The sequence below is a fragment of the Mustela nigripes genome, chromosome 12 (genome assembly GCF_022355385.1).
Source record: "Mustela nigripes isolate SB6536 chromosome 12, MUSNIG.SB6536, whole genome shotgun sequence".
In the NCBI taxonomy this organism is placed as follows: Eukaryota; Metazoa; Chordata; class Mammalia; order Carnivora; family Mustelidae; genus Mustela; species Mustela nigripes.
Window position 1 is genome coordinate 30,880,037 of NC_081568.1, and position 13,927 is coordinate 30,893,963.

At 39.3% G+C, this 13,927-nt stretch overlaps 1 protein-coding gene and 1 long non-coding RNA gene across 5 annotated transcripts in view; one reads left to right on the plus strand and one right to left on the minus strand.

The window, feature by feature from the left end:
- The window catches only part of LOC132028267 (uncharacterized), a 55,635-nt gene extending 42,472 nt beyond the window's left edge, over positions 1–13,163 (plus strand). Inside the window, exons 2-3 of the long non-coding RNA XR_009407387.1 lie at positions 6,614–6,738; positions 12,811–13,163. This is a non-coding gene — a long non-coding RNA (uncharacterized LOC132028267). The remainder of the gene's footprint in view (positions 1–6,613; positions 6,739–12,810) is intronic.
- The window catches only part of DAB2 (DAB adaptor protein 2), a 162,018-nt gene that overhangs the window by 26,534 nt on the left and 121,557 nt on the right, over positions 1–13,927 (minus strand). The window lies entirely within an intron of this gene.

The window sequence follows — 13,927 nt, forward strand, 5'->3', positions numbered from 1 at the left end:
CTTGCACAAGAAAAAAAAAAAATCTGCTAGTTTGTTTAGCCCTTAAAGTGATTCATGCAAGATGTCTAGTATTTAGAACCTGGAATAGACCCAGTCCAGGGACTAATTCATGCAGGGAGAAGCTTGGCTGGCCCCTCCTCATTCTTGTTGGCTCCCTTTCCTCCACTAGGATTGTGTGGGTAGCAACAATGAGATAGCATTTAATGATCCCAGGTTTCTCAGCCATACCCTGAAACAAGTGTCCCCTCTCTCTCCTAGCCAATCTTCCTACTGTGATTATACACAGCAGAGAGAAATTTGCTTGCTCAGTCTCAAAATGCTGGTAAAAGGAATAACTTAAAGACTAACTTAATGGTAGTCCCATGCCACACATAGTAGAGAATTGTTGCTAATGTTAAGGAGGAGGGGGACAAACACTTTACTTACCAAGCACTTGAAACATTTATCCTGAAAGCTCTGTGAAATAAAATGGGTCTATTTTATGAGTAAGTTAATGGACTCAGTAAGACCAAATCAATCACTAGTAGGTCATTAGGCTCAAAATTGAACATGAGCTGTGTTCCCTTGTCTCCTATAGATATTGGTGGCTCTTATCTTTTTGAAAAAAAAAGTCACACTGATTTTAACCTCTATTTTCTAAGCTTTTTTAAAGTCTTCATCCCCTGACATGAACATACCACATAAAATGGACACAGGAAAGAATGTTAAGAGGAGTCAAGAACAAAGCAACATAAACATCTTCGTTAGTGTCTAGTACTTTGTACTTGTCAGAAAACATGCTCCCTTGTCCTTTGGAACTTTAGTCCTGCCTCAGCTGGGGTAATGCATTAGGACACGTGAAATATTAACCTCTAAGGCAGATCTCGGGGTCCAAGAGGGCAGCAAGCTGCCTTCCCCATTATTTCTTAAGTAGCATTTTGCGAATAAGAGATGTTGCCAGAAATATTACAGCAAAGTTTAGCTGTTTCTGATACTTGATGTTTAAACTGCTTGGAATCCTATGCTTTTAGGGAACGTTTACTCTACTCCGCAAAGGCCCAGTGCCATAGACAGGAAGATCTTTACAGCCTGTTTAATTGGGGAAATGAGACTCTGTTAATGCACCCTGAAAAGGAGTCCTTAGGAGATTTTCTTGTAAGTGCTGACACTGCCATGGGGGCGTCAGGAACAAAACATGCCTGAGCCAAGGAGGTCTACACAAGTTATGCATTGACAGAGAGCATTTTCCTTGCTTTGAACCCTTGGGAAGCACAGTGTAGGACCTAAAGGATGGACCCAAAAAGCTTTTCACTGTCTTTGGAACCTAGTCAGACCAAGAGTGCCCCAAACAGTTAATTTTAGGTAGAGGTAGGACAGCAGAGCTGTTAAGGGTTGAGGCTTGGGGGATCATATGCACTTTCACCATTTTGCAGCTCTGCAGCTCAGGTCAACTTATCTAATATTCACATATGTAAAATGGGAACATAGTTTGCAGAGTCATTACCAGAATGCCTACTATATAGAAAGTGCTCAGTGAAAGGCAGCCATGATGAAATCAAAGCAGTGTCTCACGTGCTGCGTCCTGTGTACTCTTATCCTGCCTCCAACACTGCTTTTCCACAGCAGCTGTTTGAATGATTTCAGAACAACAAGGACCAACAACTAAAGAGCTAGCAAGTACACACAGAGAAGGATGTAGTGCTTTAACCAGTAAGGCCCAGGTGAAGAAGCGAGAGTGTTTGCCAGTGGTAGAGCCCCCTGTTCAACTCTGGCTTCTGAACATACTCTGAGCCACCCAGAGACAGAGTCAAATCCAAGCCTACATCACTACCATTGGCAGTTTAGAGGGTCAAGCTCCCATCACCTGGGGAATTTTTACTGGAAAGCTCCTAAAAAGATGTCCATGCTACATCCAGATCGATTGGGTTTGAGTTCCAACCATCTACTTCCATGATCATTTGTTCCCTTCAAGAAATGCCAAGTGGATAGACTTGGAGCTGGAAGAACCCCGGGAATTATCAGTCACACCTTTACACTACTAAAGATTAGGAAACTAAGGGCAAGAAGGAATGTATAACTTGTCCACCATTAAATGGCTGACTGGTTGGGATGGAGCTGATGTCAAGAGAAATCTAGATCCTAACATGAGGCTCTACTGTCCTATTCCTAGAGATTATATGTGTCACTTTTTTAAAACTATTTTTAAAGAAAACTGTGCTAAACCCATTACATACAGACCAAACCAAGAATATGTTCTATTTAGTAGATAAAGCAAGCACAGAACAGGAAGATAGCCTAGAATAATTTAATCTCAGAGATGTTTTCTGAATCAAAACAGAAAAAGGACTTTACATGATCTAATCATACCGTGTCACTGGATTCTTTTTAACCAAAGTAGCTGGAGCCCTATTTGGTCAAACTGGCTTATTAATGTTGATTTGGCTGCTTGGAAGAAAGTATTTGGCTAGGTTTGAGTTGCAGCTCACAGATCAAAGCATTCAAATTCATTTTAGTACATTCTCTACTATTCAGTGTGTGGCCTTTTCATTTTTTTTTTTTTTTTCCCCAGAACATGACAGGAAGTTTGACTTCTCGGGTTGGCAAATTTCAATATTTTTCGACTCATTATGACCTCTCTTAGTTTTTGTATCCACCACACCCATTTCATTTTTTAAATAAGTTTTCATTAGGAATATCTCCTACTAGACCCTAGAAAACAGTGATCAAAATAAATAGTGTTTAGGAGAATTTAAGCTGTAAAAAGGAGCTTAATGCTATCCAGATGAAGGCCCATTCTCTAGACCGGGCAATGCAAGCAGTTCGCTAGGAATGTCTGCAGTTGTTCCCAAGCTAAACTGATGTATTAAGTTTATGCTCAATTTTACAATCACGTTACTCAGTTGTTTCAGTACAATGACTGTTTGGTTAGAGGTAGAAAAAGATAGTGTAAAAAAGTTAGAAAAAAGAAGAAAGTGTAAATTCATAATCAAAGTATGCTCTTGCCTCTTGGGAAAGCTGAGTATAAGTTAGTGTGCTTGCATGAACAAAGATATGCATAGGGCACAGAGTCTAGAACCTCCTCTTTACTCTTATTCAGACTTTAAGAAAGAGTATAGTATTGGAAAGCGTATAGTATTGGAATATCCCTGTGGTCTTTTGGCCATGTGGAATTCTAGTGCGCATGGACAAGCAAGGCTTGGAGTTGGGTTAATTGATAGTAGAGTGCATTACCCATCTCAACTGTAACATCCCCGTTATTCCACCCCAGTTTTTTTTTCTTTTTTTTTAAGATTTCATTCATTTATTTGACAGCGAGAGATCACAAGTAGGCAGAGGCAGGCAGAGAGAGAGAGAGGGAAACAGGCTTCCCACCAAGCAGAGCCAGATGCGGGCCCCGATCCCAGGACCCCGAGACCACGACGTGAGCTGAAGGCAGAGGCTTAACCCACTGAGCCACCCAGGCGCCCTCCACCCTAGTTCTTGGGCATCACCTCTTCTAGCTTAGACCAAATACAAAAGAGAAGCTGGAGTCTGACTTTATCCTTTAACTCACTTCTACAAAGGGAAGGAAGTGACATTGAAACTTTGGAGCTTTGAAAATCATGTTTCTGTCATTGCTTTACACTGCTGGGACTGGATCATTTGGGTTATGCTCTACCATGGTGCCCCTGACACCAGTAACCGTCTGGACACAGCTCAACTAGCTATGGCACGTGTGCTCTGTATATCTCAAGTGAGCTGGGCAGGGCAATGTAGCAGACACAACCTGACATGGAAAAGGGAATGGGGGACCTCTGGTCTAGTGTGCGGTGTGCTTCAGCCTGATTTATCAGAGTTCTGCATGTGGGGGGTCCGGGGCCCCGATCTCCCTAACAATGTGTTTCCTTTTCTGCTCTTGTCTCATTTGTACTTATACCTCAGGAGCCATGTGGGGAAGAGAGATTGGCAAGGTATTGACTCCATCCTTGAGTCAAATTTATAATATTAAGTACCATCTTGAATCACCTTATTAGTTGTTGCTTTTTCTATTAGAGAGCTATCAAGTCACCTATGGAAGAAGCCAAGAGTGATTCCCATTAATTATGAGGAAAGGCTAAATAAATATGGCTTTCTGTGGGGTGGGAGGGCCATACACCTTGGGCTTTAGGCTCAAAGGTAGCTGGCAATATGGTGAGTAAATCTGTACAGCAAGCGAAGACATTCTGGGGAAAATGGTCAATGGACCAAAGTAGTCAACATGGGGCAGATGTGTGTGTTTGGCGGGATAGGGAAGAAGGAAAATCTCTTTATGGCTGAGGAATGGGTATTCAGTGAGCCAGCTACACTGAAGTCCTGGTCTGAAATGTCAGGGTTCCCACCAAACCCAGCCAAGAAGAAACTTCCACACTTTGGGCAGCATCATTGGTACCATGAGTCAAATTTATAATATTAAGTGGGTGGGATGCGTGAGCAGGCGGAAAGAGCTGTGTGACCACAGGGCCTGTGGAGATGTGACAGAATTCTGCTGAGCACTCCTCCCCTCATGCTGAGACCCCACTGTAGGCCAGGGATGGCAGCGCCTGTTTCCACCACCAAGTGCTTGCTTCAGTGGAGAAAACCCAGCATGTTTTGCTGGTGGCACAGTAACATGTACCAAGGTGTTGTCACAAGGCTGGGGAAAGCACACTGTAGTGACAGTGACAGAAAGGGGCCCCTGCAGAGTTTGCTACTTCTAGTTATGAAGTGATAGTAACCAGAAAGTATGCCAAAAAGTCATGTGGAAAGAACAAGATTTTTAAAAGCTGAAGTTTTGATAGATGATTGGAATAGGCAAATGGAATGAATCGATTTTAAAATTTGAATTTAGAAGAACTCTGTTGTGTACTATTAAATGGTAAAGTAGGATACTGTATTTCAGTTTGCTTTTCCCTCATCCTAAAGCCAAGGAAAGAGGGTATTCTAAAGAATATTTACAGGAACAGTTTTAGGGTTTAAAATGTAAAAAAATAAAATAAAATAAAAAATACCACTGTTAACATGGAAGCCTCTAGAAATTTTCTACTACAGGGACTTTGGGGAATGATTTGAGGAGAAGCATTATGGAACTGGTATAAAAACACAATAAACATATGACTTCTACTTTGAATTTGGCATTTAAATGTGTAATGGATATTATGCTTGACCCTTGCAGGAAAAGAGTAGTCCAAAAGCTAATGAGCCGGGGTGATGGAAAAGGGCTGTCATTGTACCATTTGATTCCTAGGCCTATACACGGACACTATTCATACCTTTTTCACCAGTCTTCCCTCGCGTATAGATATACCTACTCAAACTGACCAGCAAGTATTTCATTTTTTTCTCATGTCTATTCTTCCCAAGTTAGGTTAGCTACCAGAAATGACTCCTCTTCCTAGCTACAAGCCAGTTTTTAAAATAAATCATAGAAATCAATCTTAGCTTGTGTCCTAGAACACACATCAAGTCGTGCTTTCCTGTTCCCATATGAAATAATCCTGAATTAAGTCAAAATGGGTGTACAGCATATCTAGCATGTGGACTTCAGGGTACAATAGTTTTGTTATTTTTTTTTCCATTTGCACCCTTCACCTATGATAGATACTTCTACATATAGATCCTCAGTGTTAAACACAGTCCACTTTCTACTCCTTCCAATAGTCGTCTTGAAAGTCTCTGTGGATGTTAGAAGAATGTTATTTAGGACCATCTGCATTTTAAACATAAGGAAGAATGAAGAGCTACGAATTACTAATGTAGTCAAATTATTTTATGATCGACTACAGCAGAGCACTTTAAAAGCAAGCAGGTAACCTAAAACTTTTCCTCTTCCAAGGCAAGAAACTTTGCCTGATATTTGGTTTCTTCTTTAATAGCCTGGATGAATTATATTAAATCCCAATGTGGTTTTCCTTTCCAGGCAGAGGCCCACGTTTATATAATCCTCAAAGCCAGTGCCTGAGTGTTTCTGTACCTTTCCACAACTCATGTTTCAGAGACAAGCTGTGTTTTGAAGAGCTTAAAGGAACGAGAATCCAGCTGCCTTGTACCATCAGCACAGAAAAGTCAACTGTGGTGTGTTTCGTAATTGTAAATGGACAGGCAGAACTTCTTTTTCTCTCTGTGTCTGTACATAGACCAAAACTATGGGGAAAAAGTTCTTATAACCATGTAGGACACAACACAAAATCAGTTTAAGTGATCCCACCCCGATATGTTATCTGTGGGTTCTAGGTGGCCTTTCCAGTCGAATATGTCCTTTGTTGTAGTGTCCAGTCTCCCCTTAGAGCTGGCATTAGCCTTACGCGAGAAACTTGCCATTGGCTCACATTTCCACGTCTGATAGGACCTTTTCTAGTTGGCCAGGTCTCCACCTCTGACAGGGCATTCGTCCTTTATCTCTAAGAATGATGGCGGCCCTGCTAAGCCCCATGGTTAAGAATGTATGTGTTTTTAAAACTACTTTTTCGTTATCTGGATGCTTGATGTATCAATTATCATTTTATGGATGGTTCTTCCTAACTTAGCTAATTTCCCTTAAAAAAAAAAAAAAGACTTGGTTGCTTTTAAATAAGAAGAAGACAAAAAGAATCACTTACTGAATAAAAAGGGACTTTTCTACTTATTTGCCAAATTTCAGGTCTGCATAGAACCAGCAACCTGATGACCAGCCCTCTCTCCTCCTAATTGCAGCGTTCTACCACACTGAAAGTTACAAAGTTCCAGGATGCTATCCAAAAGGCCAGGGGAACTCGACTGGGAGAAGTAAGTATACAGTCTCATTTGCTTACTTCTTGGTTGCTGACCAAATTAGGTAACTTAACAGATAAGAAATCCCTAGGTAATTTCAGGTTCTGGTGGACAAGAAGAAAGCCAGATCTGCCAACTTGTTTTCTTGCTTCTTGAGGTAATATGCTAATACCACTCAAGTGTGGACAATTTAGGTGGCAGGATCCAAAAAAGGTCCTGGAATAGCTAGACTACCTGCTCAGAAAATGTGTTTATCTACAAACACCCCAAGAAGTTACTGCAGAGTGAGCACAAGATGGCAAAAATGCACAAGTACCTTTGAGCTAAACTTCACGCTCTGTCATTATTCTTTCATCTTTTCAGAACTGGTATTGGACCAAGTAAGTACTGAGAATAAATATGTGTATTTTTAAATTAAACTGAAGGACGGGAATATTCGAGATAGCACATGCACCCATGCTAAAGGAGGCAGATTTGGGATTTTAGTTGCTGCACAATTGAAGCAACTACATTAAACAACAAATGATTCCACTGTATTGAAATATCTGTGTAGGGTCCTTTCACAGCACAGACAGATGAGTAGAGGTAGTTCCAACTGCAATTAGAAAACCTACCACTTAATGTCAGACTTTTTCTTATAAAGTCTCAGCATGTGAGATAGATGTTGTTTCATGAACTCTCTCTCTATAAATCCAAGTAAATGTAACCAAAATTATGTTTGTCAGAATCATGTAAGTCATCACCATTAATGGGTCCTGCCTTCCACAGACACGGCCAGACATCTACCTTAGGAATCATGAAGCACAATCAGCAAGTTCAGAAAAGTAATTCAAGGAGTTTTGTATCTACCAGAGCCTCCATGGAAAAAGCCACCCCATGTGATCCCAAACATTAAACAATGTTCCTTAACCAAGAAGTTTTCAGGCGGTCAATTTCCATACCACCTTTGGCAACTATTGAAGTGACTTCTACCAATAATATCCATTTTAGGATGTGAAGTTTCAGAGAACTAAGTGCCTTTATGAAATGAAGATACAACTTACTCATCTTCTTCCTAGTTATAGTAATCAAAGAGCACAAGGAAAAGACCTCGAGTTTCACCTTACTCTGTATAGATTTAAGAAAAAGTTTATTGTAGGATTTAAAGAGTGACTTCAAAGACTTTCTAACTTACGTATTCTACTGGGTTGCTTTCTTACATCATCTTTTCTGACATTAAAATCATTCCAGGGCTGGGGGAAGGGACCAAATAAATAAATAAATAAATAAAGGGTTTTTTTGAGTTGCTGCATAAAAACAAGATATCTAAGAAAATTTTCCTGAGTATGTCATTAGACAACATTTCCAAAGGCTCGAGTTTTGTATATTTCATTTCTTTTTTTTTTTTTCCCTTTTAAGATAAACTCCTGAGGTGGCATTCACCACTGATTTTGAGGAGCCTAGAAAAGTACTATTTTTCCCCCAATCACAATATAGTTTCGTTTGTTCTATTTTTGATTTAATTATTATTCTACAAGATTGAAGAAATAATTAGTATCTTAACTGTATATTTCTGTGAAATAATTGTCAATGTAATATGCTGTTTCTTATAAGCCTATACTGCTAGCCTGATAAACAACTCAGTTTGGATATTTTACAAGGCAATAAATGAATTAACTAAACAAGTCATCAATTCATATGGTGCCAAAGGAATTGCTACTTCCCTAAAAGAGCTTAACTTATCTGAGATGATAAATTTATATACTAGGACCATCTAGTTTTTCTGGTTTTCTAAACTATAAAGACTCATTTATTGGATCTATCGCTGTGTCCTTTAAAATGTGTTATTCAGAATCATATCCAGCTGCACGTGAATCTTCATGTGAATCTGAAGCTGGATGAACCTCTACTTATTCCATGTTACCTGAATATGATTTAAGTTAATAGCGAGATTACTGCTATTTAATAGTTGTGCTAAAAACTTTGGAAGTATATTCTGTTTTCTATTCATCAGAGCTTTGGCTAGACATTGTGTCAAGTATTTTTCCTTTGCATTAAGTTATTACTCATATACCTGCCTAGCACTCAGAGACCCAAGGATCCTTTAATGGGCACGTTTTTGTTTCAAAGCAAGAAGCTGGTTAAAAAAACAATCATCATCATCATCATCATCTGACTTACCACACACATCATCTGCCTTTTCCAGAATAAGTAGATGGAATGAGAGCTCCCCCAGGCCTCTTAAATGCATGCCATCCCTCGTGGGCTTTTTTTAAGATGATAAAACATGGGGGTGAAACTTGGGTCTAGCATAAGGCAAACTAGTAGCAATGGTTGCTGATCACATGCCACTTTGCTGGGCTTTCCCTGAGACCTCCTGGCCCATTATGAGATAGTCCCATTTTTATTGAACTACAAAAAGGCTTCTGGTTAGCCTACACAGGAATGTCAACATCAATGACTCACTGTAAAGGAAGTTTCTCTGGTTCATAAGAAATGTAATATTTAAGCAACTTGTTTCATTAGTTTTTAGAGCAATCTCGTCTCGTCTCTGAACTAGTGATGATCTGTTGCAAAATTCTGTGCCTGCTAAGTAACTGACACTTAAATACTACAGCAACCATGGGATGGATATAAATGATTAGATTGGTGTTCCACGTGTCACCTCTCTTTATTATCCCTATTATAGTCATTAAATAAATGTAACTTGAGCCAGTCCTAGAAGCTTTGTACAGATTCACGATGGCATCTGCTATTTTCTGGTCTTAGAATGTAGGCATTTTTAGCATCAGAGAATGTAATTAGATCATTCATTTCCTCAGCTGAACTCTATAGCTCTGTGCAAAGACAAGTCTTCTTTGAAAGCCACTATTAAGTTCCTAATCCAATCTTTATTAAAAAGACTCAATATTGTAGACAAGGAGGTTAAAACAAATCCTCAAAAAACTAATGATCAAGCCCTTCTATACCCCACAGATGCCTTCTAGTGCAGCAAAGTCTGAAATTAGGAATGTTTATAGTTGTAAGGTTATTTTTTTTTTCTAAACTAGGTTGCACTCCTTAATGAATTATTGAAGTATGTAGATAGTGAATTCCACCAAAGAAAATAGTGAAAGAAACAACACCAAAGGACTTTTTTCTTAGTTTCACTAACACAAGCAAGTTCTATTTTGGGGGCTATCAGGAGTGGATGTGATTAAAATTTCTTTCTGAGGGTCAATCTCTCCAGCATTGAGGTCCCTTACCCTACATTCTATTCTACATTTGCACCCCCATCTAAGAAAATCCCTTAAAAGGGTAAAAACAAATGCCTTCCCTTTTGACTCTGAAAGGCCTGTCATTTGTCTCACACCTAGCCAGAGTGACTACACAAATGGGAAGTCATTAGCTACCCTAGATTTTGCCCAGAAGTCTCGTTATTATAAGATTGAGAAGGCCTTCAAATACTGATAGCTTTTTAAAAAATTTATTATTATTTATTATTTTATTTGGAGCACCTGGGGTTTGGTGATTAAACTTTGCTCAAAAACCACTATAACTGAGAGAATGGAAACAAAATTTGTCCCTGAATGCAAGCTAATTCATGTAACAAATTTGTGTCCCCACTATGTGCTAGACACTCTTCTAGAGCTTGGGATATGTCAATGAGCAAAAGAAAGATCTATTCCTTTGTAGGAACATTCTATTCCTTTGTAGGTTTTACCCTCTAACAGGGAAACATATAAATAGTTACAGTCTTTCAGAAGGTGGTAAATGTCCTGGAAAAAAAAAAAGAGAGAGAGAGAGAGAGAGAGGGTTGAAAGTGCAGGGTTAATGATGGCTTGAACAGTTTTCTTAGGAACGCAGAAAGAATACCCTATTTTTGCAAGTTAAATTTATTGGATGTTTATTATACATCAGGTGTGATGTGTGATGTATAACGCTAAACCTCTCTCGTTTAATGCTATAGGGGAAGGATTAATATCCCTACCTGACGGGACAGAAGGTGAAGTACAAAAGTCAACCAGCCCACTAAAAATTCCACTGGCTAATACATATACTTTTAACTTCTCTGTTTTAGAATTATACTAGCAAAAAGAGAGAACTAAACTCAGTTCTTCAGATTAGAGGAATGTGAATTGGCCAGAAACCACTTTCAAGGAAAGAGGAATTGATAGCAGTGAGTAAAGCATACTTATGTCAGGTTGGCTAGAACACAGGACTGTGTTGGTTGATACGAGGGGAAAAGGTTGAAAGCTGGGTCAAACTGGATTAGAGTGAATTTTCAGAACTACATTTTGTCTAGACAGTACTGGGAAGACTGAGGTTTTGAGCAGTGGTGCAGAGGCTGGGGTGGTGACAAATCTGAGTACGGACCACGGCATCAAAGAGTGACATTGCTTTGTAGTAGGATAGTTGCATGAACTTGCCACTTTGAGTGATTCAACACGGCCATTTTTTTTTTTCATTTAAATAATTGGCTAATCTTTTGGAATCAAAGCTTTTTAATTGAAAGGTTAAGGTCTAACAAATCTCAAATGTCAGATCCAAGGTTATCCATCTTGCCAAGCTATGATGCTCAAACTTCAAACAAACCAAGTGTCCTAGAGGTGGCTTAAAAAAAAAAAAAAATCAAAGGCCATTATGTCTTATAACCTTCATTCTAAGAAGATCCATTTCATCCTAAAAATAGAATTCCCATAATGTCAGTTTTCTAAAAGCTGATATAAGTGAATTGGTATTTTGAAATGTGACCACCTAAAAGAATAATATCCTTTACAGAAGGCCGCTACCGACTAAAAGAGTCACATTGTTATAGCTCCTCATTTGAAGCAGAATATATAGCATTTCTCCATTTTATCTACGTTTTCCATATAACTTGAGAGACTAGGAAGATCAGTACCAAGGAAATGCTGGTTAAGAGGGGAGCGAGCAGGATGAGAGACAGATTTCTGTTCCTTACGCCTTTAGAATAGTGATATTAGGGTGACACGTGCCGTTCTGCATTTTTAAAATTAAATTCCTTAGAGACAAGCTAATTTGCCAGATAGTAATATTTAAAATGTAGGTAAATCTACAGTCTATCTTGGGCTAGAGATAGAATCATGAAAGTGCTTTAGAATTCAGTCATGTGAAATTAAACTCAAAAGCTTAGAGAACCTACAAAATGAACATGCACACTATGGAATGCCGCTCACTGTAAGCTTTGAACTACTGACTTGGACATCATTCATGGAGACTTACCTATCTGAAGTCATTGAGAAAAATGCCTGATGTATTAAAAAATGAACATTTGGGGGCACCTGGATGGCTCAGTGGGTTAGACCTCTGCCTTCGGCTCAGGTCATGATCTCAGGGTCCTGGGATCAAGTCCCACATTGGGCTCCCTGCTGAGTGGGGAGCCTGATTCCCCTCTCCCTCTGCTGCTCCCCCTGCTTGTGCTCTCTCTCCTTGTCTCACTCTCTGTTAAGTAAATGAATTCTTAAAAAACAAAATGAACATTTGGGGTGGGGGGCGGCGCCTGGGTAGCTCAATGGGTTAAAGGATCTGCCTTCAGCTCAGGTCATGATCCCAGGATCTTGGGATCCAACCCGGCATCCATCGGGCTCTCTGATCAGCAGGGAGCCGCTTCCTCTCTTCTCTCTGCCTGCCTCTCTGCCTACTTGTGATCTCTGTCTGTCAAATAAATAAATAAAATCTTTAAAAAAAAGATGAACATTTGGATCAAATGGTCACCAAGATTTGAAAAAATTCTTTTATGCTGAGATTGTTAAAACTTGGTCAGCATTTGGTCTATTGTTCGGTTTTAGGCTGTTTTCCTTGGACCCAAGGGAATCTGTAGAACAGTAATGAATTGGCAACACAATTTGGTCATTTTAAGAGCTCATGCTCTACCGACTGAACTAGCCGGGCGCCTCAATTTGGGCATTTTAAAGAGCCTAATGGATATCGCAACCTTACATTACAGCAGCACTATGCCAATTAAAAAAAAAAAAAAAGGTTTCTTCTGATTTTGGCAGAAATTGTGTTAAGTCAAGGGGATAACCTTAATTATCCAGTGCTTGAGCCAAAGATTTCATCTATTTCTTCCATTTTTATTAGTGTTTTTTGTTTTGTTTTGTTTTTTAGAAGCAGGTTAGTGGCAACCTTAAAAAGAAGAAACAGAAGGAGAATAAGAAGTTGTCCTCGGGTGAAGTATCAGGTGGGAGACGATTCACCACTACAATAATTATCAGCCAGGTGATTACATCCATCGTGTCAGATCGATGTATGAGCTATGACGAATACTCCATTGGCAGAAGTTAACCCAAGGACTTGAAAAGACCACACCATCTGGAGAATTTCAGTAACAGCTTGTCTGCCTTTCTCAGGCCCTGACCAGATTTAAACTAGAGGAACATATGGATGCTACTCATTATAAAAGTTAAAAAAAAGGATTCAGAACTGTTTGACTTATACCAACAGATGATAAGGTGAGCTGAAGTTTCCCATTTTGCTCACTCTATAATAAATTACAGTCAATGGTGCAAAGGAGAGCATCATTCACTTGGCCATCTGGTTATTGGTTATTGAACATCTACTGTGTGCCAAGTGCTGTGGTATGCTTTATATACAGTGCTGAAAGAGACATGGCCTCTGTTCTCAAGGGACTTACAGTATAGGCAGGGAAGAGAGAACAGCAGGTAATGGTTTCAATGGGTGCTAAGTTTTTAAGAGGAAACATTTCTGATTAGGGTAGAAAGTCTCATTGCCATGAATAATGCTTAATAGGAGCAAAATTAGTTCTACTTCAAGGACTCCTGTATAAATTGCTGTCTTATTTATATCAACTATGGAAAGATGCAAATTTTGTCTTAAAGGCTTAATTACCCTCTTCAACAGACAGTTTTAAAATTATGACATTTACTTAAAGCACTAATTAGATGGAAGATATTTACATTCAATGTTAGGGAGTCCTCTATACCCATATAACGATCTGAAAGAGCATCTGTGTGACAGAGCCAGCTGGAGGAAAGAATCTTGTGATTCACTTGGTTATTAAAGAACATCAATGATGATTCCTGAAAAGTTATCCAAATTTCCGAATCAACATTATATCACAAACACGAGAAACGCTGTGCTCATTTGGCATTCAGTTTCGTCACTTCAGAAGGACAAGCAATACAGAGATGACATGAACCTCCATATTCTAGAACCAGACATGTTCGGCAGCACTCTCACTCATCAGATTTTCTGAGTACAATAA